Here is a 26,317-nt window from a genome sequence, read left to right as displayed (position 1 = left end):
TTTAGCTCATGTCGAATAGTTTTTCGGGTTGTTAGTTCCTGTAGATATATGGCGACAGGTTCATAACACCGATCATGCAGCGGAATTGGGGGGAACCTGGAACCAGTTGAAAGACTGGGACCGAGACTGCAAACCTGGAGACAAGCCCAGAGATGAAATTACTACTCTCCCCGCGAAAATAATTGCCTACATGCATACACTAATTCCCCCACATAAGGTCGACTGGGATAAATTGACTGCTTGTAAACAGAAGAAGGACGAAAGTGTTTCTGATTTTTTCACTTGATTTGAGGGTACTTTCATTGATTTTAGCGGGCAGGACCTTGCCACGGAAGGTGGGGGTCTGATTGTTTGTAAATCGTTTTGTGACTAACCTGATACCTGAAGTCTCTGCTCGACTGCAAGCCGCAGAGAGTACCTGGACTACCTCTACCCCCTCCGTAATGCTAAGCATGGCCCAACATTATGAGCACAGGGAAAATGAGAGTAAGGATAAAGTAGAGAAAAAGGCCAAGGATCTTAAAACACGGTGTTGTTACAGCAAGTCATTCGAGGACAAGGAGGAGAAAGAGGAGTCCGAGGGCCAGCATCCAGGGGGGTGGGGACAGGAAGAAGTGCAGGCCCAGCCCCGCCGTTAGGCATAAATCAGTGTGCTTATTGTAAACAGGAAGGACATTGGAGAGCTCAGTGTCCGTTACTGCGTGCCCAGAACGGAGCTGTTCGAGGACGGGGACGTGGTCTAGGTGGCCCGGATAGAAGTGATATGCGTAGGGAGGAAGTCGCTCAGGGGCAGGTCTGAACGAAACCACTTTGATAACCCTCAAGGTAGGCAATACTTTAATGAGGATTACGCATTTGGAGATCAGGATGGGTATGCTTATCCATAGGACAGCCAGGGACAGAGTAGGGGCCAAGTGTCGATCCCAGTCAATCAACATGGACCTTATGTGAAAGGGGAATTGATGGGGACTTCTGAGAATTTTCTAATTGATACAGGAGCAATGAATAGTTCTGTTGCTCGATCATTGGTTCCAGGGGCGGCTCTGTCCGGGCAAAATAATGTATCAGTGGGATTTTCAGGAGTTCCGTTGGTAAGCCCCATCTCTAAACCCCTCCCATTCACTATTGGCCCTGCTACAATTGATTCCCCCTTCTTGTTGACTTCGCATTGTGGTGAGAATTTATTAGGTCTGTATATGTTGAAGAAATTAAACGCGAAAATATATTCTTCCCCTGATGGTGTTTACTTAACAATACAACCCCACACTGAGAATATGAAACAATGTTTTGCTAAGAATGAACCTCTTCCCCCTGAGTTCGATGCCATCCCTAACACGTTGTGGGCAACAGGGGATGCAGATGTTGGTAAATTAGACATCCCTCCTGTCCACATTACACTGAAACCTGGTGTAAAATTGCCACGTATACCTCAGTATAAGATCTCGCCGGCTGGCGAGAGAGCTTTACTCTCCATTATTCAGGATTTAATTGATAAAGGGGTGGTGGAGGAAACAGCTGCCAATATTTGTAACAGCCCTATTCTCCAAATTTTGAAGAAATCCTCTGATTCTGGATCTCCCGGGAATATTGATGCATATCGTTTTGTAATTGACCTGCGGGAGGTGAATAAGATAGTGGTGCCTCAGTATCCTGTGGTGACTGATATCACTACTAACCTCACAATGGTTCCACCAACTGCCCAATATTTTTCGGTCATTGATCTGAAGAATGCTTTCTTCAGTATCCCGATTCATCCAGATAGCCGTCAGATCTTCGGCTTCTCGTTATCTGGCCGAAGCTTTAGATTTGGTCGTGCACCTCAAGGCTATACTGAAAGTCCGAGTATCTACAGTCAGGCCCTTAAGGCCCTTTTGGATGATTTGGTCCTGCCCGCTGGTAATGTGCTCTTGCAATATGTGGATGACTTGCTGATAGTGTGCGACCCTGAGAAGGGTTGTAAGGATGCCACTGTTAAGTTACTGCACCATCTGGCGGCGAAAGGTAATAAGGTGTCCCTGTCAAAATTCCAATACTGTCGACAGGAGGTGACCTACCTAGGTCATCTACTGTCGAAGGAGGGTAGGCGTTTGACTCCTGAGCGAATTACTACTATCTCTAACATGTCTGTCCCTTGCACCCAGCGTGAAGTTCGTGCTTTACTTGGCATCACTTCCTACTGTCGCCAATGGATACCTAATTTTTCTCTTCTTGCTAAACCTTTGTTACATTTAACCACTAAAGATGTGCATGAACCTCTTCCCTAGACTGACGAATGTCAGCATTCTTTTGACTCTTTGAAATCTGCTCTTTGTTCTGCACCCGTCTTGGGTACTCCTGATTACCATAAACCCTTTTGTACTCTATGTCCATGAGGTCGACGGTTGCTCGCTTTCAGTGTTAACGCAAGGATTTGGTGGTAAGCAACGACCTTGAGCTTATTTCTCGGCCACATTGGATAATGTTGCCAGAGCGCTTCCTAGCTGTCTGAGGGTCACTGCAGCTGTTGCGGTGGCCATCTGGCAGTCGGAGGGGCTCGTTCTAAATTCTAATCTAACAGTGATGGTACCGCACGCAGTGGGTGCATTGCTAAATAAAACAAAAACGCAGCATCTTACAAGTGCACGCCTCACAGGCTACGAATTGACATTGTTTGCTCCACATATTACAATTATGCGATGTGCCACGTTAAACCCTGCCACATTGTTACCTCTCCCTTCGAACGAAACTACAAATGATGTACATGATTGCATATTTCTGACTGAAGAAGAAACGAAGGGGAGGATTGACCTCACTGACATTCCTCTATCTGACCCCCAAGGGGAATTATATGTGGACGGGTCTTGTTTCAAGTTAGCAGATGGCACAACAACAGCTGCATTTGCAATCACTACGCTGAAAACGATAGTTGAGACCTCTCGAGTTCCCTATCGATCAGCTCAGACTGCTGAACTAGTGGCCTTGCTACGAGCCTGTGAACTAAGTGAAGGACGCGAGGTTAACATCTATACAGACAGCCAATATGCCTTCGGCGTGGCCCATAGCTTTGGGCGGCTGTGGAAGGAAAGGGGTTTTCTCACCTCCCATGGTCAGAAAATACAGAATGGCCCTTGGTGTTGCAATTACTTGCTGCCCTAACCTTACCCAAGAAATTAGCCATTATAAAATGCAGTGCCCATAAGGCAGTGGTGGACAAAGTGGGTGAGGGAAATGCCTTTGCTGACTAGGTTGCTAAGCAAATGGCTCAGTCCACTTTTTCGACTATGTTTGTAATGTCCTCTGCAAGATGGGTGGAAGAAACTGATTTGTTCAATAATACTATGGAAAGTGTGAAAGAAATACAGAAGGAAGCCACCCCAGTTGAATTGGTGCGATGGGAACAGGAAGTGGGAAGGTTGGATGAGAATAACTGTTGGGTTGATTTAACGGAAAAACAAAGATGGTTGTTGCCCAATGCTTTGGTACAGGCCGTTGTAACTATGGCCCACGGTCCAGCTCATATTGGAGCTAAAGGTATTTGTGCTTTGTTGGACCCAGTATGGAATAACCCCAACATTCAAATGACAGCTGTCCATTTGGTCCAATATTGCATGGTCTGTTTATAACATAATCCAGGAAAAGGGGAAAGTGTGTTGGGTGGGAACTTTGCACCTCCGATTTTGCCGTTTGAAGTACTTCAGATGGATTATATCCACATGGAGCGCGTCAACAACTTAAAGTATGTTTTGGTAGTGGTTTGTGCCTTTAGCAAATGGGTTGAGGCCTACCCAACTAAAGATAACACTGCTTTGGCTACAGCAAAAGACCTCATTAAGGAGTTTATTCCTAGGTACGGATTGCCCCGCTTGATCTGGTCAGACAATGGGGGGCATTTACATGGGGCTCTTGTCAGACATATCTGTGACGGGCTGCAGATACGACAGAAATTCCATGCAGCTCAACATCCTCAGTCAGCAGGACTAGTGAAGAAATATAATGGAATTTTGAAATTAAAAATGGCTAAGATTCAAGAGAGTACTGGTTTAAAATGGCCAGACACTTTACCCCTGGCCCTCATGTCATTACGAGTTACCCCCCATTCACGGTCCGGGCTCTCACCCTATGAAGTGATTTTTGGGCGGCCTGCTAATGTATGGGGAGTGCCCAGACCACGGTCATTTACTGATGTTGAATATCCTATGTTGATCGATTACTTGTATACTTTGGCTATAGATCTCCGTTCTATTCATCAGCAGGTAGCATCCGTACTGCAGCCCCTGCCAGAGGGCCCCGGACATCAATTGGAACCCGAACAGTGGGTGCTAGTCAAAAAGTATGAACGAGACACCAGCTTGGCTCCGAGGTGGTCCAAGCCGTATCAGATCCTTCTTGCCACGCGGACGGCTGTAAAGGTGGATGGGAAGAAGCATTGGATATATGTCTCCCACCTTAAACGGCTGCCACTCCCGCTTCCTTATGATCAACAGCACCTGGATGGAATTTTGACCCAGGAAAGTGAGAGAGCCACTGCATTTGTTCCTTTTTCCGACGCCTGTGAAATAGAACCAAGGCAAGAAGAAGGAGTGATGGGATTGGGCGAAACGGCCCCAGTTGAACCCGCAATTGCCCTAACCCTGTCACCAATACTCCAGTAAGCAGGGGCTCTGATGAAGGAAACGTACCTTCCTCTGTGCTATTTTCTGATCAGGAAGCTCCGGGTCATGCGCGTTACAACCTACGGCCAAGAAAACATCACGGTACCTCAGACACCACGGCTAGGAGATAAGGAAAGACTTGAATAAATACGGTTTGTTCGATTTGTGTCTGAGGTACTGAGCGAGACACTGGACTGAACTCGTTGAGAGCTGGAACTTTGGTATTGTGCTCTGTTCAGAAAGAAGACTGTCACATGTAAAAGGCCAGGTTGTACATCGGATTTCCGCGACAACGGCGTTTTGTTTTCTTGAGATGAACAATAGGAGTCTGCCTGTGAGACTCTAGATGGACACAGGGAGAAGAACCCTCTGGCAGGAGGGACTGCTTTGCCCGAGTTTAGCCTTGGACGTTTAGCTAGGAATGTACCCTTTTGGTCGTATTGTACCTGAAGAAGAACGCCCTTTTGCACCACGATACTTGCCATTTTATGAGCCAATGTTTTCTGCTTGGACCATGCGTGTAAAAATAGCATTTGTGTTAGTAATAGTCATAATATTAGCCATTTTTATGAGTATATTCGTATATTTAGAGTATAAGCACCCGATGAAAGCGATGATGCCCACTACTGTTGCCCCACCTGAGCATTTGATGTTCACCTTAGCCCCACATAAGGAAAGACATCGTCAGACTTACGCTAAGAATGTATTTGCAGAAATGCTCCATCAAACCCATAGCACTACTAATATGACAGATTGTTGGGTTTGCGGACTTCTGCCATCAGTTATGCATTAACATGATTTGTTTCTCTCTCTGCTATTGTCATATTTAGGTAGCTGTGAGGCATGGTTGCAAATGTTCTCGGCCATGTATAACCATTATGTGGAAAACCCCAAACAGTATTCAGAAAAAGATTATAACATGATCCTAGCTTACATTTAAACGCACCAGGGGTTTGATCCAGCAGGAAATGGGGGGGAGGGATCATTGGATCCAGATGCCTCTATGAATTTATATACGGCAAGCGAAAACAGTACTTGGTTGAAAGATGAACTTTACGATTTTTCTAATTTTAACCATTCTCAGTATTTCCAGCAGTTTGTTACCAGGAATGTCACTAGTGAGCGTGTCTTGCCCATCCCTATCTTGAATACTTCCTCTCTCTTTTGTGTGCAGGGGATTGGGCATGTGCAGGTTGGGAATAGTATCTGTAATTATACATATGGAAAGAATTTTTTTTAGCAGTCCTCCATTGTTAACGCCTCCAAATGTGTATTTTGTTTGTGGGGAAAAGGCCTATACCGGGTTACCAAGGGGTTGGGCAGGCCTATGTTATCTGTCTTTTCTGTACCCCCTGTATATATAGCACCGTCAGACTATCACAAAACTCATCAACTTCACAACACAAAGGTGGTTTCTAATAGGCAGCGAAGACAGCTCGAAATGACTGAGGTTGACTAAACTGACACTTCCTTGCAGCAGTTTACGGATTTTACTAAGGGTTTGGTTGCATTCTGGGGACCGATACTCAATAGTAGGGAGATAAGGCGATTGTCCAGGGTAGTGGAGAATGTCATTAATATCACCACTGAGATTATGACAAACATAACTGAAGAGCTTCAGGCTACGAGACTCGTTTCTCTTCAGAACCGGATGGTTCTTGACGTCATCTTGGTCGATCGAGGAAGAGCATGCCGGGTGATCAGCAGCTCCTGTTGTGTTTACATTCCAGACTCCGCCCCCACGGTCCATTTAGCTATCCAGAAATTGCACCGCTTTGCTGCCGAAATGCACATTGAGAATGGGTCCTGGTTACTCTCTAGCTTGTTTTGGGGGCTTCTGTCTACCTGGGGTTGGAAGTTATTGATGATAGTTGCTGGAGCTGCCGGTATCCTCTTTACTTGCTGCCTTTGTATGCAATGTGGTCCGGCCTGTTGCTCTTATTGTGCTACCAAATGGACAGCCATAGACAGCTTCTCCCAGCCCTTCTAAGTCTCAGATGCTCCAGGAGGAGATTCGTGAGTTGATGGCCAGTGATGAGGAAGTTTTCCGGGATTAGTGCTTTTCTTAGTTAGCTACATCACGCTAAAAGGAGGGTTTGAGGAACTGAAATCTGAATTAGGCCTAGTGAAACATATAGTAACGGTTAGAAATTAGCGTGATGCATCTATTAGTCTAGTGAAGGTGTTCGAGTGTTAATGACCTCACACATGTAATAGTTGAGGGTTTAATGTATGCTTTATTTTAGTTATTTGCCTTTTTACGAGCAATATAGGTTAACCCGACCAGCGCCATTTCGTGGCCTAGTAAGCCTGCAGCATTGGTGGAAACCTACCATTACATTTAGCAAGAGTCGTTCTCTCGAGAAATAGTCTGACAAATGTTGCCAACTGGTGCTCCTGCCCGTTAGGCCTGTCAAGGTTGTAGGTGAGGGTAGGATGGATAAGCACATTCCAGGAGGTGCTGTGCGGACTCTCCTAGAGCTGGCAGAAGGGAGTCACCCTCCTCGACCATGCTATAATGAGCTGAGCTAAACTAAGGATGCTTTGTGTTCCATATATGGTCTTTTCTTTGCACCAACCTGTACCAACTTGTATTTTCCCTTCTTAGGTAACGGTTTCGAAATGTAATAGTATACATGTGGTCTGTTGATAATGTGCCAGCAGTCTTCTCGGCGGACCTCGAGGGGTTAGGTCACGAGAGGCTCCTCTGGCAGAGTTGTTTGTTTAATAAACGATTGAACCTTCTACACTGCCAACTGACTGATTAATGGTAATTGGTATTAGGGCTATTAGTAAGTCTAGCTCTATATGATTGTAAATATTTTTACGGTACTTCATTCCCCTCTCTCTCTCAGTCCCGATATTGCTCTTGCCATGGGCTCCCCCCCATTCCCAGTGTGCTTGGGGCGGGCTCGAGCTGCCATTGATGCTCCCAGATGCCCCAAGGAGACAGGGTCCTCGGGTGAGCCTGGGAGGCAGCCACCCGCTGCACTGTCGGGTTTGCTGGGAGCGGGATGTGGTCTTCGTCAGATGCACTCTTCAGGCCACCAGTCGATCCACCTCCACTGACCGCCTTCAATGGCATGCCTAATACCCACTACAGATTACTCTGCAAACTGGCCGTGAAGCTGATGCATCTTCTCAAATCTGGGCAACGGCAGCAACGGCCCGGAATGGCAAATCTGCAAGTTTTGAATACAGGTCTTGTGGCAGAAATCCGTACACTTCTCCAGACAAAGCTTTCCTCGGAAGGGCTGGCTCTCTAGCGCTTCTGGCCAATCTATCAGGAGACCGCGTTGAGTATTGCTACTCATGTGCAAAGGTATGCTTGCTACAACCTCTTGCCCGGCTAGTCCTACATATAAGATCTGGCAACAGATACCAGCCTCAAAACTTGCTCCATCAAACAGGGCAGAGCGGTGCTACACATCTGGCTGCACCTCTTACAGTGGACAATATGACTGGCGCCTGGCCATTCCCTAGGCTAAACGACAACACATAGTGCTTCCCTACCACTTGCCTCCCACTGAGTGCCTGTTACAACGCCTGTTGCCACAAACTTTGCACAATACTGCTGCTCTTCCCGACCGTAACTGGAGGCCCACAGGGGTACGCTGCGAATCTCCTCAGCTGCACATATGCATGACGGTATGGGCAAAAAAGACCCTAAACAGGGAGTTGTAGCATTTAGCAAAACAGCTGAGAGGGCACAGGACTCCAACAACACCATGGCAGAGGGGGGCCAGGAGATGACCATTACGGCAGATTCTATCACCACCCATGCCTCTTTGCTGTCAGCGTTGAGAGCTGGTTTTAAGTCACCAGATAGTAGGTTTGATACATTAGACACATGTCTTGATTCAATGGGGGCCAAACTTGATGTACATGACCGACGACTGGACACAGTAGAAGATCGAGTTTCAGTTCTCGAAGATGGCGCGGCCTAGTCCACTAAACGATTGAAACGCATGGAGAAAATTCTAAAAGATGTAGAAATAAAGAACAAAGATTTAGAAGCGTGAATCCGGCGGAACAATCTTCGCATTCTTGGAGTCCCGGACTACACAAATACAGGGAGGATAGATCTTTTTGTGGAAACAATGCTCATTGACATTTTTGGGGAAAAGGGGCTTCTTCACTCCCGGATTTGTTGTTGAGCACGCCCATCGTCCCAATCCAGGTTGCCCGTCGAGACCCATCATTGCGCGCATAATGAACTCTCGGGATAGAGACACTGCACTACGCCTGTCCAGGGAGCAAGAAGAGCTTACCTGGCAGGGCTCCACAATTTCACTCTATCCTGACTTCACAGTAATGGTCCAAGAGGCGCGATGCAAATACTCAGGTGTGAAATCGACTTTACGAAACTTGGGCCTCCGGTACGGCATGCTATATCCTGCACAATTACAAGTGGACATGAACGAACGACCCCGCTTTTTTGACACACCTACTGAAGTTCAGGAATTTTTCAGATCATACAAAAACTCTAGCAGTCAGCAGGGAGATGCTCGAGTTGGCTCTTCCCCTCCTCACAGCGGCTCTGCTGCCAGTGTGGAACTTTTCTCACATGACTAACACATACGGCAAGCTTGACTAGCAGCTTGTTGTGTTAAATAGCAGCCTTCCAACTGTTAGTATCATATTTCTTAATAACTCTACAAAGCTGGGTACTGTTGGAGTGTTGCCTCCCCCCCACGTTCATAGCACATTGGTAAAACCACAGATTGTAATGTACCTGCCTGGGCATTTGCATTTCCGACTGATATGTTTACAGGATGCATTTGCTAATTGTGTATTTGGATTGGTTCCTTGCGTACTGGGGCGCGAGGCTTGGTGGGTGGAGGGGATGTTCCTCTAACTGATAATTACACCTTGATTACTAGTATGTTTAATAATATTCAAATGTTTCTTGCCGCACATTGCACACTTTTCACGCATTTCAATGGCCCTGATGACAACAGTACTTAATCTTCCAAATCACTACAACCTGTCCATGATAACTTGGAATGTTAGGGGACTAAACAACCCTAGAAAAGGAAAGCAAATGTTGCAGTACCTGCAAAGGCATCATCTCGAGGCAGCCTTCTTAAAGGAGACTCACCTGCCTAAATCTGATGTTACACATTTTGCAGCTGGGGGCCCCATTGTTTTTTCTCTAATTACAGTACAAAAGCTCGGGGCACAGCGACACTGATTCATAAGAGACTCCCTTTCTCTCTGTACAAAAGCTACACAGACAGTGAAGGCTGATACACTACACTAGTGGGTAAATTAATGGGCCATGTTGTGACATTCATCTGTCTGAATGCCCCTAATATTGTCTCCCCGAATACTTTCAAGAACTACATGCCACAAAGCTGCAAAAGGGCTGTTTACACACCTGAACTGCACTTTACTGACAGTCCTCCGAGCCCTACCTCATGGCCCGGCATCCAAAGATGCATTCTAGAGTCAGACGAATAGCACAGCATCCCTGGTGGATTGGCTGGAGTCCCCAGGCCATGTGAGGCCTGCATACACCATCCGGGACCTAGGCCCACCGTCTTGGGGGGAGATCTCTAGGAGAGGGTCCCAAAGGAGTGCAAGCTTTTCGTTATGGCCTTGTGTGAAACGGCCTGCCTAAACTGCCTTCCCGCCGAGGATTTATAGACCATGATTGCCTCCTTGGAGTTTGTTCTACCGCATCGTGCCCCCAAATGTGACTGCTTAACTTGCTCTATCACTGCATAGTTGGAGATGCTTCAGAGTGACGGTCAAGTGATGTGTCTGGGAACTGACGGCGCAAAATGGCGGAGCGCGAATGGAGCCACTATTTTGTTGTTTCTTGTCCTCTCCCTCGGTCCGTCGGACTTCATCCTGCCGACCCTCAGTCATTGCTCCTCAGCTGGACGGCCTTCTCTCTTTCTCCCCCCCTAGGTCCCTGTCTCTCCTAAAATCTATCTCATCTCCCTCCCTCTCTCTACCCCCTTTCGATGTCTTATTTCTCAGTTCACTCTGTTGATAAGTAACATACAATCGTTTTTATCCTAATCGTTGTGATAATAGAACCCTGAGTGAATGTACTATTTTGCATAGTTACAACTCTAACCACTAGTATATGTAGTTGCTCTTTGTACTTGATATCACCATTTTGTGATTCTGAGCTTTTTGTGTTTGCATTTATCTCCTGAGTGACTCTAAAACGTACTCATTTCCTTTTTCTGCTATCCGTATCTCTTCTTTGTGGGACTCTTCAACTCGCTGACTCCCTCCCTTTGTCCTCCCTGACTCTTGCCTTTCGTGTATCCTGTCTTTTTCTGGATCGTTAATTTATCCTGGTATTGTATGTGTTATTTTCCTGTAATTAATGCGATTTTCTTTTACCGTTTGTCCCCCCCTGTTGACCTGCCAGTTCCGACCCTCTTCCTAGCCCCCTGTCCCTTGTTGCCTTTTGACTAAGCACTCCTTCTCCCCTTGTTGGGGAAAGATCTAATATTCTAACTCTGGAGTCTCAGTGTACCCTCTAAGAGAGTCCACAGTGTCAAGGGAACCACACACAGCTGAGGCATAGTATGGCACCCCTTACCAAAGCACTCCCTCTCACCGTGTTGGGGAAGGATCCAGTAGGTAGACCTTGGAGTCTGAGACCCCTCTGAGAGAGTCAACCGTGTAAAGCACCCTCCCTCCCCTCTTTCCATGCTCTCTCTCACCCTCCCCTACCGCTTTCCCCTCTTTCATTCTTTGTCTACTTTTCCTGCTCCTTTCCCCTCCCCCTGTATCTCTCCCCTTGCCTGCTACACCTGAGTCCCTTCTGCCCTTTAACTAAGCACTCCTTCTCTCCTTGTTGGGGAAAGATACACCTAATTTTACTCTGGAGTCTCAGTGATTCCTCTGAGAGAGTCCACAGCACTAAGGGAGCCACTCACAGCTGAGGCATGGTACGGTGCCCCTTGCCAAAGCACTCCCTCTCCCTTTTTTGGGGAAGTATCCAGTAGGTAGGCCTTGGTGTCTCAGAGACTCCTCTGAGAGAGTCCACTGTTTAAAGGGAGCCTCTTGCATCTGAGATGGGGGAATGATATCACTACCCCTGGGATCACAGCTTACTGGACTTTGGACGCAGCTTTTACTCGTCTACCGGTTTGTGCCCCCGTCACCCTCCCCCTCTTCCTTCATGTTTTGTCTCTCACCCTCCTCTTTCCCTCCTTCATTCGCTGTCTAATTCCCCTGCTCCTACCCTCTCCCCCCTGAATCGCTCCCCTTGCCTACTTTTTCCCTAACGCATATGCCCTTATTGTTTGTCTCGACCAAACATGTAAACAATGTAGCTATGCTCTAATACCTGTTTAGCCTTTGTAACGATGTAACCTGCAACTTTGGTCTGATACTAATGTAAAGCGCTCTGATACCCCAGGGCTATATAAAAACTTTCAAATAAAATAGAAAATAAAATAAATAAACACAAATAAAAATAAATACTGATTGCATTTTAATGGGGGGGGGGATTTCAACCTACTCCTAAAGCAGACATTAGATTGTTCCTCTGCTTCAGCTGACACTAAACCTCGCTCACGACGAGTGCTGTTGTCCAGTGGGAATCACTACACCTGTCTGATGCTTGTAGAAAGCGCAACCCAACAGCTTCAGGCTACACTCACTACTCGGCCCAACAAGACACGTGGACTCGATTAGATGATTGGTTAATCGCCCCGGAACTGTCAACATGGTACAAGCCTGCAATGACTCTTCCCAGAACATATTCTGATCACGCTCCAGTGATACTAAAAGTCTGTGTTCCCAGATCGGAAGGTCATGAACGTCAGTGGAGATTCCCTGGCAGAGCTTTGAATGATGACTTGTTTCTTTCAGAGATCAGGGAAGCAATAGAAGACTACTTCAAATTAAATACGGGGTCTGTGGAGACTTGGGCGGTACTTTGGGAGGCCTTTAAGCCCTACATCAGGGGAGTTACCATTTCAAAACATGATGGAGTGCTAAAGGATCTCTGAAGGACCTTAGTACGCATTGAACAGCAACTCATAGAAATAGATAACATAATGCTGCGCTCCTGGACTCTGAGGTACAACAACGCCGATTAGCACTTCTTCTGGAGTTCCGAGAAGCAGCAGACAGGGAAACTAATTTCCTGAGTAAGTATGCCACAGCACAAAGATACGGTGAGGGCAAGAGACCGGGATGTACCTTATCATGACTACTGAGGCCCCCATTTGCTAAGTACATCAGAGAACTTAGCACTGATTCGGGGCACCACCTAACCGACACGGCTGAGATTCGTGCTGAATTTCTTGCATATAACAAGACTTTGTATGGGTCCAAAATTGTGCACAATACTACAAACCAAGCTGACTATTTTTTAGAGATAGCTTTGTTCTACATGGAAAAATGTAAGAATTCCTAGCTGAACCTTTCTCTTCCGATGAAATCATCAGCGTGATCAACATACTAAATGGCTCCACTGCTCCGGGCCTCAACAGTTTTACGGGAGATTTCTATCAAATGTAAAAAGACATATTAGCCCCTCTACCTCTCAAGGTTTATAATGAGTCCTTAGAACGAAAACATCTACCTCCTACTCTCAGAGAGGCAGTGATTGTTTTGCTGCCCAAGCCCGGTAAAGACCCCTTGTTATGTGGGTCTTATATGCCACTGTCATTGTTAAATCTAGACTACAAAATCTTGGCGAAAAGGATTGCTTTGCGTCTTTCCCTACTACTGGACAAAATAATATCCCTAGTCCAAATCTGGATTCATACCCGACAGATTTATTTCCTTGAATCTTCGTACCCTGTTTGTTGTAATACACAGAATTAACCCGGCAATTCCAGCTGCAGCAGTCCTGTTTGACACTGAGAAAGCATTTGACTCCTTGCGGTGGCCCTTTTTACTATCGGTAATGTGCAGGCTGGGTATGCCCATGGGGTTCATTGATCTCACATCCATTCTCCAATACCGTGCCCACTGCTAGGATACACATTAACTGCACACTATCCAGCCCCTTCACATTATCACAAGACACCATGCAGGGTTGCCCCTTATTGCCACTCCTATTCATACTAGCAATGGATCTGATTGTCAGACAGTTTCAGGAACGCCATCTGCAGAGGGGACTCCAGTTTAATACTGGGCCCTTTTGGTGTCGTTATCTGCAGATGACATCATTCTTTATGTTAGGGACCCTCAGACTAACCTAGATCCGCTAGTCAGAGAGATTATTAGATTTGGCAGGTTCTCTGGCCTCGGAATAAACTAGCACAAGTCAGTGATATTCCTCCTTACTACAGGCAAAGTGAGGTGGGATTGTGAGTTCCCACTTGCTTGGGGTACTGATTTGGTTAAATACCTAGGGATTCACATTCACTTGGATGCCTCTGAAATTATTCAACTGAATTATGGTAAGGCTGTACACAAACTCGAACTGCAAGTGGACAAGTGGCTACGACTCCCACTCTCATTGCAGGATGTGTTGCTTTGATCAAAATGATTGTCCTCCCCATCTCTTTAACAACATCCCCATCCCACTAACAAATCGTTTTTTCAAGACACTACAAACCCACCTCATCCGACTGATTTGGTGTGGTAGAAGGCCTAGGGTGGTGAAGACATTGCCTTACAACAGGGGAAGATTTGGTGTTCCTATCTTCAATTATACTACTTAGGAGCACAGTGCAGTTATGCGCACTCCTAGTTCCACCCGGATGCCAGGATCCCATATCTATGTCCAGAAGCTGACCTGATCTTACCCGACACACTTAATGCAGTGCTGCCTCTGGGTTCTCCACGAGACCTGAGTGACATCCAAATGGTCTCTACCACTAGTTGGGCCTGGCAGAAACTGATCAGGGTTATGGTTTCCCCGGTGCTATATTCGCCTGGACTACCGATCCCCAACAATGGTTGGATACCCATCACAGGGGAAAAGATTGTACAAAGTGCACTTTCCAAATATGATCTGAACACAGTTGGGGATTTGTACATTGACGGGCAAATATTTTCTATTTCAGAAGGGGCTACGTTTAGTGGTGCCTCGTTCATGGACAAATTTGTACTTAGCCGTATATGGTCAGCATTGAGGGCAATTATCCCTGGATTCCCTTTGGAACCTGAACCATTCGCTCCCCTCTCTGCTGTTTTAGATAGCACTGGGGGGTACATTTAATCTCCAAGATGTACAGGGCATGCTTAGATGTAATCATGATAAATGATGCCAAATTAAGAGTTGCCTGGGAGGCGGATCCGGGGCACCCCATTCTGGATGACCAGTGGGCAGTATGTTGCAGTCAGACCAAGGAGGTATCCCTGAACAGTCGTCATAAACTGATCCATTTTTAATTCCTGAGAAGAACTTAAATTACCCCCGAGATGACACATAGACTTGACCCTGACAAATCCCATTGTTGTTTGAAGTGTAAATCCCAGCACTCCGATTTTGCCCAACTCTCCTGGAACTGTGGCAAAATTAAAACTTTCTGGGCCGCAATTTTCCAAACACATCAAACCCACCCCAGAGGTCGCTCTTCTGGGCTATGTGACAAACTTTCCAAAGGCAGTCTGGAAATTTACCGCATAAGATTACTTCTGGCCAAGAGAGAAATTGCCATTAAATAGGGGGCGCATACCTGTTCCAACACTAACGGACTGCCTAAACAGTCTTGCCTCTTGCAACACCAACTATGATTTATACTCCACTACGCTCCCTAAAACGTCCTGCCTAGGGACATATGGGGCCTGTTCAAACACCATACGTCAGCAGCGCAGTCACTCTCTACCACACAAATTTAACACGGACTTGTACCAACTGGAGTAGGCTGAGTGATGCTGGAAACAGAAATGTAATTCTTAATTATGTTATAAATGTATTTCTTTTTGAATAACACACAAGTTGTATGAAACTTTGACAGGCTGGAGTGTCGCTCACATTATTGTTGATTCAAATGTTCACGTTGAGCTGAATATTGCAGTGGCTAGAGTTTGTGTGGAACTGGCGAGTTACTTAACTTCTGCTGTATAGGCACTGTCATTCCATAAATATGTCCAAGTTATTGAAGAGGCGATGTTATTCTTTTGAAACTGGTAAATACAGTTACAAAAAGGTATATAACTATAACTCATGCCTTAAGGTAACTACAACTTGATAACTCACTTTTCGGCCATGCACAGCTTTCTCATCAATAATTTCATTACAAATATTGGCAATGATGTCAGAAGATGTCATGAGTGAGCCCGTCTTTGAGGCCAAAGTACATAATTAGCGGGAGGAGGGCATGCATCCCTCTGGGCACATGAAAAAAAAAATGTGGGGAGTGCACATAGGCCCCCTCCCTGAGCTTTATTAGGCCCCAAGTACCCCATCCCTCAGAGCCAAATGCAATTAAACAGAGTAGGGGCATGCAGCCCACTTCATGAGCCTTCTTCAGGCCCAGGGCCACCTGTAATTTGAACAGGGAGGGGGCTGCCTACACCCTCTCCAAGCCTTCTCCAGCCCCAGGGACACTCAGGTCTATTGTTTTTGTTATAGTTGGGTGCCTCAGTGCCCACTCTGGGCACTCCATGCAATACTTTGGAAGCCACTGGGATCACAAGGGCCCCACATCCCTAACTGTTTCCACGCATTATGCTGGAGCCAGCATTGCTCCAGTCAAGAAGGAACAGCTAATTATGCATGCTTCTTCCTGGCAGGAGCAATATCTGTTCTGTTTTGCTTTCCCTAGGATTGCGGGCAGTGAAACAAAATGGAAGTCTGCTCCTAGCTGGCAGACACCTTTTTTGAATCCCCCACCGGGTAGGAGCAAACTTGCATGTTTGCTCCAATTTGGTGGGAGATTTTAAAATGCTCCTACTAGTCGGGAGCAAATACATTTCCCTGCCCACAATAATGTGTGTAGGCTTCTCGGGACACACTGAGCCGGCCCTGAGTGATAGGATCCCCAGGGCCTTTAATGGCTCAGTGAGAAGAGCTGCAAAGCCCAGTTCCCTTAAGCTTTGTTTTTGGTCCTGGGGATGAGTTTTATAATGTACAATGACTTGGGTTTCAGGGGGACTCTGGGAGATGGACCCTGTTCCCAGGGATGTTGCCACCCACCCCATTATACCACATGTCATCTCCAGTGGATGTGGTCCTGGGACACAGGCTTGGAGAGGGGAGCCTGCTCCCGCCCTCTTCACAAATGGTTAAATTAATGACAGGCGGATATTTTTTGCCTCAATTGCTTTCGGCTCTAGGGTTTGCCCATGTATGTCGCCCCATAAGGCCGAGGGGTAGGATATCTCTACCCTGCCCCTTTACAATATATATATTTTTTTATTATTTCAGGACAGGGGACTAAGTCCCTGAGTCCTGTAATGGCTGTCAGCAATATTTTTCTCATGTTGCTGGCTGCCAATCAGAGCACTTGCTCCCACTGGAGTCTGAATTCCACGTAAGGAAATTGTTCCTAAGGAAAATAAAATGCTTGGACCGATTAGACTGCTCTACGTATTTTAAAAATGCAGACCCAACCGTTGATAATTTATTAACCTACAATTATAGAAAAATTGCTACCAAACAAGTACAATCTGTTGGCCAAGATCTGGCTTGCTGCCAAATTTTCTGTAATTCCATTTGGAAGTTGTTGTGGAAGTGGTGCCTGAAGAAGTCTTTGGAAAATGCATTGGGAAATTTGTTTTTGGTAGCCCCTTTTTCTATCTGCCCGCTTGACGGTTCACCTCTAAACTTTCCAAGAGCTGAGGTGAATATGACTTTTTTGGAGGAAAGATTCTGTGAACATTCGTGAAACAGCATTAAAGATATTAGCAAACCAAAAAGAAATGCCTTCTCTTTGGAATGTATATATTCCATAGAGTGGTTGTGTAGTTATATACACACACACGCGCGCACACACGCACACACACACACACACACAATATTGCCTACTGGTGATAGCCAGCAGTTAGTTATAGTTAGGACCAAAGTTTCCAAAGGAAAAGTGCTTTTTGTTTTGCTAATAACATTTTTACAGCTTGACAAAATTTCACCCAATTTTCACAAAGCTTCCCTTTTTTACTTGATCTGCTGTGTTAAAAATGTTTCAAGGTAATTTGTCAAGCAGGGGCCAATAGAAAAGGGGGTTCTGAAAGGCGTTTTCCCCAACGTTATGTCTAAGAGGATTTTTCATTTTTTGAACAATACTACAGTCCGAACCGCTAAACGTAATTTCACCCAATTTGGCAGAAAGCCAGATGTTGGATAAGAAAGTGTGCCTTTTGTGATTTGTTGTAAATCCATTCAGTTGTTTTAAAGATATTCAGGTTTAGAAATATAGATATCTGGGAGCCCAAAATCCTGCTGAAATTTGATTGGCAGCCAACAATTCAACCAGGAAGTTTTGGCAGCCATTTTGGGACCAATAAACACGATAGCACCCTATTGAAATGCATTGTAGTGAGAGGGAGTTTGTGTGGGTCAGGAGAACATACACAGGATGATAACAGATTTTAGTTACAATTTACTGAAAAAAAAAAGGTTACAGAGACAGTAAAGTTAGGCTCATGTTTCACTCATACAAAACCAGAGAAATGTAGCAGTTATAGTAAGCTGAGCTACCTATAACTCGCACCCCTTTGATGCACTGCATATGGCCTCACATATTAGATCACTCGTGAAATTATCACGTTTTTTAAATGCTAATTCCTAACTATAACGTCCCTGTAACCTTTGTTTTTTTTAGTGAAGTTCTTAGGTTTTTTTAACTAGCAGTTACGTTTGCTGAGTGGTTGAGAAAGAGGGCTGGCCACTGGCTGATTCTCAGGAATCCTGCTGTGTAGGACTTACAGGATGTACCAGGAGGGCTTCTTGACCCACAAAGTCCCTCAGGAGTAAGGTGGACATCATCTCCCAACCAGTAGTGCACCACAAGCCACATGTGGTGGAAAAAGGGGTAATGTCCTCCGAAGACCTCTTAGCAATCCTGCAGTGTGGGACTCACTGAATATAACAGGAGGGGCAGTTGAACCCCAAGGACGTCCCTGGGTGCCAACTACCTCTTCTGTTATCTCCTGTTATCCTCCTATTATTAGTGCACCTCCTGGTGCACTATTAGTACGGAAATTAAGTCCTCTTGGCTTTTGAGGATCCTTGGGTGCCAACTACCCCTCCTATTAAGTCCAGTATGTCCCACACAGTGGTTTACTGAGAGGCGTTCAGTGGCTACACCCCCTTTCTCCACTACTCTCAATCCATCCCCTGACGCACTACTAGTTGGGGGATGAAGTCCCCTTTGCTCTTGAGGGTCCTTGAAGGCCAACTACCCATCCTGCCACCTCTAGTAAGGCCCACATTGCTGGATTACTGAGAAATTGTCAGAGGCCAAGCCCACTTTCTCCTTCACTCTGCAAACTCGCCTCCTGATGCACTACTGGTTGGGCGAAATAGTCCACTTTAGTCCTGAGACCCTCAGGAGTAAAGTGGAATTCATTCCCCAAACAGGAGAGTGCCAGGAGGTGCGTTTGCAGAGTGGTAGAGAAAGGGGGCATGGACTTCAAGTTCTCTCAGCAATCACGCAATCCCACTTATTGGAGGTAACAAGAGGGCTTGTTGGCCCCAAATACCCTTAGACCTTTAAGAGGATTCAATTGTCCAACTACCACAGCACCAAGAGGTGTGTTTGCAGTTTGGTGTTGTAGGGGGTGTGGCTTCCGGACAAGTTGCCGGAGTTTTTATTTTTAAATATTTTTTTTAGGGAAGGGTAGCTGTGTAGCCCTCCCCTTCCCTTGGCTGATTTTAGCCCCAAGAAACCCATACCCCAAGGTCAGTCTTTTTTTTTAAATGAGGAGGGGGGCACGCGACCTCCCTCCCCAGGCCAATCACAGCCTTTTCCTCTTTTAAAACAAAAAATAAAGGAAGGGGGGCCATGTGGCCCACCTTCCCTGCACCAATTTCGGCCCGGGGTACCCCATCCCCTGGGGCCTGCCCTATATATTATACTTTTTTTTAAATGGGAGGAGGCCGCGTGGCCCCCCTCCCAGGGGTATTTCGGCCTGGGACCTTTATTTATCTTTTTTTTAAAGGGGAGGGTGGCCCTCCAGCCCTATTTCGGCCCTGTGGACCCTGTCCCCCAGGGCCAGGCCCTCTTCTTTTTTTAAATGGGGAGTTTGTCAGCGTGACCACATCCCTGGGCTGATATTGCCCCGGGGATCGTATCCCCAGGGCATGACCTCTTGTTGGGGACCAAAGGGAGAGCCTCAAGCTCACCCGCGGTCCCTTCTGGCTCCCCGCCGCCTGCAGAAGCCAGCATTGCTGCTATGGCTTACTGGGAGCAGTGCTCCGGCCAAGCCGTAGCAAACTGGAAATCCTGGGTGTGGGCACCCTGGGACATTGCTGGAGTTGGCCCTGGGGGGTGCCGGTCCCCAGGGCCATCCACAGCTCCACGAGGACGGCTGCACCCCCCCTCCAGCATTAATTAAACCCCGGGAGGTGGATGTCCCCGGGGAGGTGTGGGGCGGCTGGTGACCCCATGCATTATTTTTATATACAGCCCTGGGGAGGTGGCGGTCCCCAGGGCTGTGGGGGGGGGGGGTGCATGGGCCCCCACATTTCAGTCAATTTACCCTGGAGTGCTGGCTGTCCCCAGGGCTGTGTGGGGGGGCTAATGCTCATGAATGATTCTTTAGAGCTAGCGACTCCTGAGGCGGAAGCCGGTAGTCAGGGCACCTTTTCCTAAAAATATTGAATATTGTGTGCTGTGTTTGGCCTCTTCTTTTAACCCATTCATCGTTTTGTGCAAACTTTTGTTTCTTTTAAATTTTACTTTGTCTCCCCCATCCACCTCACCTGTAGTGCTTTAGGGGCTCATCCTCGCTTCCAGGGGCCGATTTCGGGCTCTCACTGGTCGCGGGCTCTGACCCCCCTCTGACGGGCGCCATCTTGGGAGGAGGTTGAGGTGGAGGTTGGCGGGCTAGTGCTGTGGGCGAGTTCAGCCCGGTACTATAAGTGGAGCACTATTGTGCAAGAGCGCTTCTTTAGAGCTAGCGACTCCTGAGGCGAAAGCCGGGAGTCAGGGCACCTTTTCCTAAAAATATTGAATATTGTGTGCTGTGTTTGGCCTCTTCTTTTAACCCACGCACCGTTTTGTGCAAACTTTTGTTTCTTTTAAATTTTACTTTGTCTCCCCCACCCACCTCACCTGTAGTCCTTTAGGGGCTCATCCTCGCTTCCAGGGGCCGATTTTGGGCTCTCACTGGTCGCGGGCTCTGACCCCCGGCGCACTCTGACAGGCGCCATCTTGGGAGGAGGTCGAGGTGGAGGTTGGCGGGCTAGTGCTGCGGGCGAGTTCGGCCCGGTACTATAAGTGGAGCACTATTGTGCAAGCGTACTTCTTTAGAGCTAGCGACTCCTGAGGCGGAAGCCGTGAGTCAGGGTACCTTTTCCTAAAAATATTGAATATTGTGTGCTGTGTTTGGCCTCTTCTTTTAACCCACGCACCGTTTTGTGCAAACTTTTGTTTCTTTTAAATTTTACTTTGTCTCCCCCACCCACCTCACCTGTAGTACTTTAGGGGCTCATCCTCGCTTCCAGGGGCCGATTCTGGGCTCTCATTGGTCGCGGGCTCTGACCCCCGGCGCACTCTGACGGGCGCCATCTTGGGAGGAGGTCGAGGTGGAGGTTGGCGGGCTAGTGCTGCGGGCGAAATCGGCCCGGCATTATATAATGAACATTGCTTCCCGTCCACGCAGCGGGCGGGCGCAGCGGGCGCGCCGATGGTGCACCAGAGGCAAGCCCGTCTGCGCCCGTCCGCGCCCGTCCGCGCCCACCCGGGCCAAGGGCCAGAAACTCTGCACGTTTCCCCTAAGCACCCCATCACTTTCTCGCGTGAGGCTCTCCTTCAACTGAGACCTAGGAAAAATCCCACATGCCATTTCCTACATAGGTCAGATGGCCCATATACTCAGTGCGCCCGTTGCACCCATTTCCTACAGGGAAAACATTTTCCCGAACCATCTATGACTCTTTCGCGCATGGCCCTATTGAATTGCAGGTCACTGCCGAAACACGCCCTGGAGATCAATCTTTTGATCCAGGACCATAAGCTCAACATACTGTTCCTTACGGAGACATGGTTGTCTCCTAACTCGGAGACAGACATTGTTAGTGTGCTCCATCATGGATATCTCATCCAATTCCAGAATAGGCCTATTGGCAAAGGGGGCGGGTTAGCTATAATTTCTAGAAACCATATAACCTGTAGGATGACGGACAGCGGCATCGCCGACTGTGAGAGCTCCCATTTCACCGTACAAATCTCGCCTACTAAATCCCTATCAGGCCTTCTGGTGTACCGCCCCACGGGCAGCCCAGGGCACTTCAGTAGCTCACTACTAGAAACAGTTATTGCCTCCGCCTCTATCGCGGCTAATTTTATTTTTATTAGGAGACTTAAATTTTCATTTTATTGATCCCCATGACAAAGGTGCAGCTGAACTTCAGCTCGACCTCAAATCTTATGATCTAGGATTCATTAATACAGACGCCACTCACAATAAAGGACACTTGTTGGACCCCATTTTTTCCAATATTCCTCTCCTGCAATCCAGCCCCCCTGTTCCTCTTCCCTGGTCCGATCACTTTTTGGTCCCGCTCTCCTGGCAAGTCGGTCCTGTCACATCTCGAGCTCCGGTCTCTCGCACCCTGGAAAGAGCCTGGGCCAAGCTCCCCCTGGAGATCTGGACTCATAGACTGGAGCAGACTGCCCCCTTACCCGACCCCGACCCCGTGGTGGCCGACAAAAACTTTACAAGTTGGCTGGATAGCTCACTCAACCTTGTTCTTCCTAGGAAAAGAGTCAATAAGAAGAGCAGAGTTTTTAAATCTCCCTGGTACACCTCTGAACTCAGAGACCAAAGGAAAGGATTAAAAAAATTAGAGCGCACTGGAGGAAAGACTGGGCCAGCCATAACAAAGTTGCCTATCGTTCAGCTATCAGGTCCTATAAAGCTTCACTCAAGACTGCCCAGGCTGCGTTCTATGAAGAGAAAATTAGAACCTCCACTAACTCTTTTAGAGAAACTTTTTGGATAGTGAAGGAGCTCCTGAAGGTTCCTAATCCCCCTCCAGTCCCGGACATCTCTTTTATTTTAAAAAATGCTTTATTAATGACACAAGCAATAAAGAAAAACAGAGAATCAGTTACAAACACATACATAAACCAACAATCATAATTTGATATAAACACATCATTTTTGCGTAAGAGACTAAAACTTACACCCGCGAACTAATATAAAGGAAGAAGCAAAAATGTATAAAATCAAAAAACGGCCATTAGATTCACAGCAGAAGAAAAGTTCCCCAGATTTTATCAAATTTTTCAATCGATTGTGCACCTCTTGTTTTTTCTAAAGAAAGTTCCATATCATAAATTTCATTCACCAAGAACCACCATTCAGTAACATGAGGTGGTTTAACTAAAATCCATGCTCTTGCAATAACCAATCTTGCACATGAGATCAGAACAAATAGCAGATCCGTAAGTAAACAAGTGGAGAACGAGATTCCAAGTAATACCATCTCAGCTGTAAGAGAGATAGAAAGTAATAGTTTCTGCCTCAAAATAATTTCTATCCCATTCCAAAATACACGGAGCAATGGGTATGAGTAGAGCATATGCTCCAGATCTGCAGCCGCAAAATTGCATTTGGGGCATTTAATACGGTCGTTGGGAGTAATGTTTCCAGACCACTTAGAAATTCTTAAGGGGGTGTAGCATAACTGACAAATCGTTTTATAAGCTTGTAATTGAAGGCTAGAAGAATGAACTAGGCTATTAATACGTTGAAAAAATTGTGTGATGTTGTTAGGAAGTATACGCCTCCCCATTCTAAAAGTCAATTTCTCCGCGAGGTGTGGACAATCATCAGTCTTGAACTGGCTGAAGCATTTATAACCTACGCTAATTAAGGCTTTGGTTTTCTCTCTATAAATACAGGACCAAAGCTCGGAGTCTAATAATTGTTTTAATTTCATTTTACCTAAGAGAAAGTCTCGGATTTGTATATATTTAAATCGCATTTGTTCCGGTAGTTTATAGAGTAATTTAAGTGTCTCAAACTCAAGTAAGCCTGTTATACCATATAAGTCCCCCAGCCTAGTCACCCCAAAGTTAACCCATGACCTCCCTACTTTATCACAAAAAATGCCCGGCAGTGCCGGGTTATCCCAAAGCGCCAGATTAGGATGAAACAGGGAGGCTGCATCAGAAGCTAAAATTGTATTCCAAATGCGAACGGCATCCCTGACGGTCTTGAACTTTACTCTCTTAAAATAATTCGGATCGTTAGTTCTGGCAAGAAATCATTTCGAATCTGGTCCTAGCATGAACTGATGAAAAAAAAAGTGGATTACTAGAGTTAAAAAGGCTACACAATCGACCCAGAAAGGCTTAATTTGTACTTGAGACTGTAAAGCATTTATAAATGGCTCCATAGAAAGTGCAAATAAAAGCGGAGATAAGGGGCACCCTTGACGAGTGCCTCTCAAAATAGTGAAACTGCAAGACAGCATATTGGCATAGCCTATTTTGGCATTTGGGCAATCATACAAAGCCTGTATTTTCCTTAGCAATTGTGTCTTAAAAGCAATCTCAGATAAAACTGCCCAGAGATAATCCCACCCCACCCGGTCAAATGCTTTTTCAGCATCTAATAGCACCATGCCGAGTGGGGGGGATTAATAGCTGCTACATCAAATGCAGTAATCGCCATATTAACATGCGCAGTTGGGTCCCTGCCAACCACAAAACCGTGCTGCTGTGCATTAACTAATTTAGGCATAAGCGGGGCAATGCCATTGCAAGCAGTTTGGCATAGGCCTTAGCGTCTGCATTAATCAGAGAAATAGGCCTGTAAGAGCCGCATTCTGTAGGTACTTTTTTTTTTTTAATATTATTTTTGCAGTTCTCCAAGAATTAGGGGCCTTGCCAGTATCACCTATTTGATTAATGGCAGAGCACAGAAGGGGGAGCAGTTCCTCACTGCATAATTTATATAATTCAATTGGGAGCATATCATCTCCAGCTGCTTTCCCAGAGGGGAGGGAAGAGATGGCAAGTTTGAGCTCCGAAAGCGAAATCTCTTCTTCCAGCTGTTCGATCATATCAGCCTCCTTCTCTAGTACCCGATTCTTCTGAATATATTTCCGTAAATCTTCCTCCCTGGGGTATTGTTCCGGTGTATAAAGTTTGCTATAGTATGAAACAAATTGTTGCAGTATCTGTCCAGGTTGATTATATGTAATACCATCTTCTCCTTTTATGTCTTTAATTAAAGAGCTAGCTCTATCATCAGCTATTTTATAGGCTAGAATTTTACCGATTCTATCACCGCTTTCATATTGCATCAACTTATATTTATATAATTTGGAGCTAATACGCTCTCTAAAACGTTTTTTTGTTTTAGATCTTAAAGTAATTAATTTGAGATCCAGCTGTTTTAACGTTAATAGAGTAGGCGCTCTTACAGCCCCCTGTCTGAGAGTTTCTGCGAGATGTTTCTCTAGTGTCAAAATATCCGAAGTGATTACCCTCATCTCCTCCTTGCGTTTAACATTTTTTCTAAGGATAAACTGCTGGGCAAACCCTCGTATGCTCGCCTTACAAGCGTCCCAAACATAAACCAGTGTGGCGGAATCCATATTAAACTCCAAAAATTCTTTAATATGGTCTTTGAGCTGGGAAATGAATATTAGATCTGACAATAAGTATCTAGGAAATGAAAACAGCCTTGGTTCAATTATTTTAGGTATAATATTAAATCATAGTAAGATAGGGTTATGATCTGAAGTTACCCTAGGGCATATCTCCATTTTACATGTTTCTATTATGTTGTCAGAGGCCCATGCCATATCTATGCGTGAGCACATCTTATGAGACGCTGAATAATAAGTAAAACCTGATAGGTTAGGATAAAGATTCCCTCAAACATCCTTAATATTATGTATACTTGAAAGTTCAAGGATAGCGGCTCGTGTCTTGCGCATACGTGTAGATATACCTTGCCTCGTAGTGTCCTGTACATAATTCATAACACAATTAAAATCGCCCATAAGTATTAGCTCCCCTTCCCAATCTAACAGCTCCATATTTAATTTATCAAAAACATAAGCATCATCAGTATTTGAACCATATATAGCGCAGAAAACATATATAGCGTTTGATAAATTAATTTGTACAATGGCCCATCGTCCCGCTTTGTCAGCAGTTGCTTTAAGAATTTCTACTTTAAATTGTTTTTTCTTAAGTATGGCTACCCCTCGAATAGAAGCATTTAGAGTTGTACACGTCAATAACTCATACCCTCCCTGCGCAAGCAATTCCCTATCCTTATAACATAAATGAGTTTCAGTTAACAATGCTAAATGAGGATTATACATTTTAAGCTCTTCGAAAACCAGTTGCCTTTTACTTTTATTATTAAGGCCTGCAACATTCCAGGCTAAACAACTAATTTGATACATTTCTGAACTCTAAATATATCCCAGGTTCTTGTTTTAGTCTAAGAAGAAACCTTCTCTTTAAATACCTTACACATTCTATGCTTGTCTCATCTTTTTTAAACAAAACCCCCTCCAGCAACTCTACCCCCCAACCCCAACCCCCCCCACCCATAGTACTACCTACCCGGAAGCCTCCCTCTATTTTCTGCTGCCGCTGGAGGGGCAGCCAACC

Source organism: Lissotriton helveticus, chromosome 6 (genome assembly GCF_964261635.1).
Source record: "Lissotriton helveticus chromosome 6, aLisHel1.1, whole genome shotgun sequence".
NCBI classification, from domain to species: Eukaryota; Metazoa; Chordata; class Amphibia; order Caudata; family Salamandridae; genus Lissotriton; species Lissotriton helveticus.
Note: the sequence above shows the minus strand (reverse complement) of the source record.